Here is a 5000-nt window from a genome sequence, read left to right as displayed (position 1 = left end):
GATAGGCTTGGATTATGCAGATGGTGCTCTCCTAATCAGCATAGAGCCTCGAGATGTAAGAAGCTTTGTTAATACAATGCATCATATATCTAGATAGAATCAGCAAAGGAAATGGAAAACAAATAATGTGGACTGAGTACACGCACAAGGATGACATGCTGCAAGTTGGGAAAAGGAATGATAAGGTTGTCTTTCAAACATTTAGGAATGATATCCGATACAATTGTTCTTGAGTCTGAATTTAGTGTACGAATGAAAAATGCGAATCGAACAATGAGTAGGAAGAGGTAGCGCTGGAAGCCGAGTGGACTGAAATTACAGAATATTATAAATTTATCTCTTCTAAACAGTATTATTATACGAACATGGCACTGCAACTATTCAATATTTTGCCGATATGAGAGAGAAAAAAACTGAGAGTAATATTAGAAGGCAGATGGTATCAGAGTTAGAAATGGTACCATCACGGTCTAGGTATATACCTAGAACGTGGATACCATAAGGGAAATTACAAGCTTCGTATTCGTATAGAGTAAGTAATGATGAGTGAGACAGGGAGATGGCTTGGACAAGCCCTTCGCACAATCATTGAGAGACTCAGACTACTATACGACAACGTGAGGTGGCCAATAGATAGATGAGTTGGAAGACCCAGACCTACTTGGACGAGATGAGAGGCTTAAGACGTGGAGATATGTAAAGTGAAAGAGGAAGGGGACGAGTGTTGAAATGTCACAAAGGCGTTTTGCATCGTATGACGTTGGAGGTGATGCTGATGTTGACCATAATTACAATGAGTTCCAACACGCTAGTTTATTCAGCCCACGCCTTTGAATTATGGCCTCCTACATTTTCCTTTATTTGTTTAAAAGCTTAGCTAGGATATTCATGAAACTTCAGTGAAACAAAGTTCCGGCATTGCTCATGTTCAAGTGTAGTCATGATTGTTAATGTTATCGAATTAACATACTGATGGTGTCATCTTATGTCACGAACTTCAAGAAATGTACGAAACTTCAAGGAACGTCATTTTTCCTTAAATGAAGTCCAAATCAATAAAATTCACGATCTGTTCAGTAATCCGACTGTTGTTAAAAATAAAAATCTTTCTTGATAAAATCAGTGTACAAAGTGTTCGTGCAATTTTGCTCGAGTTGGTGGTCATCTTAATTAGAATAAAGTTTTAGAGCATAAATGTTGTTATATCGACGTCAAGAGATTAAATCGTATTCCGATTTAGCGCAAAGTGCTGTCGCCATGATTGCTTTGCCGGCTGATTGCAGATGTGTCGCCAGTGATTGCTTTCCAGTTGCTGTCCTCAGCATTACGGGTTTCAGGCTGTTACCGTTGTTGTCAGTATTCTCAGCAGTTGCTTTGTGCAATATCGCCTTTAACCGGTTCACTCATTGAAAGGTGTTTGCCAAAAACCACATTGAAAAAATGAACTGCTGACATGTATACGCATTTTTCCATACCCATTTTTGAAATAAATAAATAAATAAATGAAAAATAAATATTTTTTCAGTTGAACAATTTTCTGAACAATGTGTCCCTGGTTGAATTATTTTTGCTGTGTTATGCAGAAAGATCCGTATTGTTCTCTCATCACAATTCGCAAAAAGACAAACCGTTTATTTATAACGCTGGAAGTCATCCCAAAAGAATCGCGGAAAGGTTTTCTGTTGTTCTCTATGGCTTCTGTCAGTTTCTGGGTGTTTTGCCAGCTTCTATTTGATCTATATTGAGTGCAGAAGCGTACAGCTTTATGCCATTGCCGTGAAAAACCATGAATTGGGTGCTCAAAAATCGAATTCTCACACAGGAAGAATACTGATGTAGGAACTTGAATGAATATGATTCTCTTCTTTTAGTATCCCTCAGTAATATTTTTAAAAGTTGGAAGTATGTGATTTTAGTATCTCTTAGTAATATTTTGGAAAGTTGGAAGTATGTGATTTTAGCATCTCTTAGTAATATTTTCGAAAGTGGAAATATGTGATTTTAGTATCTCTTAGTAATATTTCGGAAGTTGGAAGTATGTGATTTAGTAACCCTAAGTAATATTTTCAAAGTTGGAAATATATGATTTTAGTATCCCTTAGTAATGTTTTCATAGTTGGAATTATGTGATTTTAATATCCCTTAGTAATATTTTCAAAATTTGAAATATGAAGAATTGAACTCTGCAGTGGCTAACATCATTCCTGTACTCATCCTTCAAGTTCAACATGATTCATAAAAAGGGGTTTCACCTTCCACGACATTATGGAAAGTGCAATACAATCTAGTAGGAATATGTGTTTGAAACATGGCAACGAAATAATGGCCCGTTTCAAATCGCAATTATTTTAGCTTCCCAAAATGACTTTTTATTTTTGATTTGGACGTTTTACCTTTAACAGAGAAAATCGAATGACTGATGTGACGACTCCAAAGATCAGTAAAACGTAAAATGTTCTCAGGCTATTGAGTAATTGTGATATACAGTTCATGTTATAATAAACCACTGTTGCGAAGTTAGTGTGATCTCTCCTTCTTGTATCATGTCCTCTGATGTCATTTCCAAGATTAATTTTTTTTTGTTTTAAATCATGGTAATTAATACAGTTTGGGACACAAATGAAATTTAACTGTTACAAATCTTTGAAATGATTTACTTTCCACATTCAACAAACTTAGTGAAAATGGTTCATTTTTCAACTAGGAGTGAGGATTTGAAGGAAATTTTAATACCCTGTGTGACGGAGGAATGTGTGTTTTTAAAGTAATGTATGTTTCACGTGTGGTATTATAACTACATTTTCCCGATGACCACAATGTCATAAAGGGATGTGTTTGATTAATTAACTTCAAGAGAAAACAAGTAAAAAATTTGCTGAAGTTTCTTCGGGGCAAGCAAGTTTTATGTACAGCGTATAATGCTGTTTGACCCACGGCCCCGCGATGGCTTGTTCTATAGTGTTGCAAGACGGTCATGGCTAACTTTAACCTAAATAAAATATAAACTACTGAAGCTAGAGGGCTGCAATTTAGTATGTTTGGAGATTGAGGGGTGGATGACCAACATAACAATTTACAGCCCTAAATTTAGCCTTGATAGTTTTTAAGATATGAGAGCGGACGGACGGACAAAGCCATCTCGGTGGTTTTCTTGTGTGCAAAGCTAAAATTAAAATGCAAAGGCTGTGAATTGAGTCCAAAATCCTTTTGAAGCCAAACATCAGAGGTCTCGACATCCATTTAGGAATCCCCTTTCATGCCAATTTTGCTACGGTTAGAGGCATAAGAAAAATGTTTAGAGCGCCGCTAAGTGTTCTTCAAACATCAAATATTGTATATGCTTCAGTAAACACCAAAGGAATAATATCTAAAATACTTTCTTTACTATTGTCTAAATATTCATGCAGACAGACCTCTTGATTTAAAAAAAAATGTCACCAACCTTTTCAACCTTTTAGCTAAAAGTTTTAATCTAGGGTTTTACTGGCTTATCCCTCCCAGTCAACGGACTAACGGTGCTGAAATAGAATATCGCGGGAAAACTCACCAAAAATTGTGGCGGGTGGCGGAAATCCTCTTCCATTCTAGACTGTGACTATCTCTCATGAGAGAGAGAGAGAGAGAGAGAGAGAGAGAGAGAGTAGAGAGAGAGAGAGAGAGAGAGAGAGAGAGATAAATATTCTGTGTGTAGAAATAATCCGTCCATCTTCCTAGGATGGATGATTTAGTCATGAAATTTTCATTGGGATATTGGGATTTTTTCAACACATGCTGTTCATATTTCACTCCAAATTCAATATTGTTCTTAAAGCCTCGACAGAAAAATATGGCTTCTGATTGTTTTTCCAATGAATTAAACTCATAAAAAAGGGTTGTCGTAGAATGATAAAAAACTTTTTTTTTCGTTATTGTTCGGCATCCAATCAATGTTTCAGAAATAGTTTTAGCAGGATTTCAGGTTTTCGTCCGTTTTAGGAATTAAATAAAGTAATGGGACGTGCTCTTATAAGTGTAAGACACTTATAAGAAAATATGACCAGATGTGTCAGTTGAAGGGCCAACGATTCTGGTTATAAAACCATCATTTATACTTACTGGGTGACAGTCAGATTCTGATTTAATAATCAAAAGCTCAAAGGTATTGTTAGCTGAATCATGGATGAGTCCCGTGTGCCCAAAACGGCCAGAAAATGAGCCTCTTCATTCACCTACAAAGAAAGCTCATCAGCAGTTCAGGTATTTTGCTCTTCTTTTTGGGTCTCCTGTGTTGGATTCATCTGCACTTCCGGGTTCTGAAAACAAATTGTCACCTTCCTGTGACTCCTGATGATTTCATTTCATCAGGCGAAATTCTTCAATCGATAAAGCGACCACTCATATTCGAATATTGATCTTTAGAAGTGGGTTATGGGAGAGAAGAAGAAGAAAAAGAAAAAAAGCGATAATTTTCTCAGGCCGTGTGTTTGATGGTTCTCTTATGGTAATTGCTGATAATTACGGAAATCGTAAGAGCAAAAGAATATTTACAACGCTACTGCATTGTGTCGAATTGGACTCGTTTGAGGTCAATAAAGGATTGCAAATGTGTACATTATATTTTTGTACCAAATGTAAGATTTAAATGCTTGTATATTCTGTTCAAAAGCCTATTGTCTGTTTTGTTGGTGTAATGGTTCCTCTTGTTTTTTTGTGGATGCCTAAATGATAATATATCATCTCGCTTCTCTCTCGGTTAAGGGAATAGTCGCCGAATCTCTCCCAAGGACGTCTGCCTCTGCTAATAATCTTGTTACATTTGATAAGTTACTTCTGATCGCTGCCTTCATCTTTATTCAGTGGAGAATTTAGACTTTTACCTCTGGGAACTTGTTGTTGTTCATCCTCAAACGAACACACACAACACACACACACACACACACACACCATAAATATGTGTGTTGTTTTGTGTTTATAAAATGTGTAGGTGTGTGCTGTTTGTGTGTGATTAAATGTCAGTTTCT

This window comes from Macrobrachium nipponense, chromosome 6 (genome assembly GCF_015104395.2).
Source record: "Macrobrachium nipponense isolate FS-2020 chromosome 6, ASM1510439v2, whole genome shotgun sequence".
NCBI classification, from domain to species: domain Eukaryota; kingdom Metazoa; phylum Arthropoda; class Malacostraca; order Decapoda; family Palaemonidae; genus Macrobrachium; species Macrobrachium nipponense.
This window is presented reverse-complemented; position numbering follows the sequence as displayed.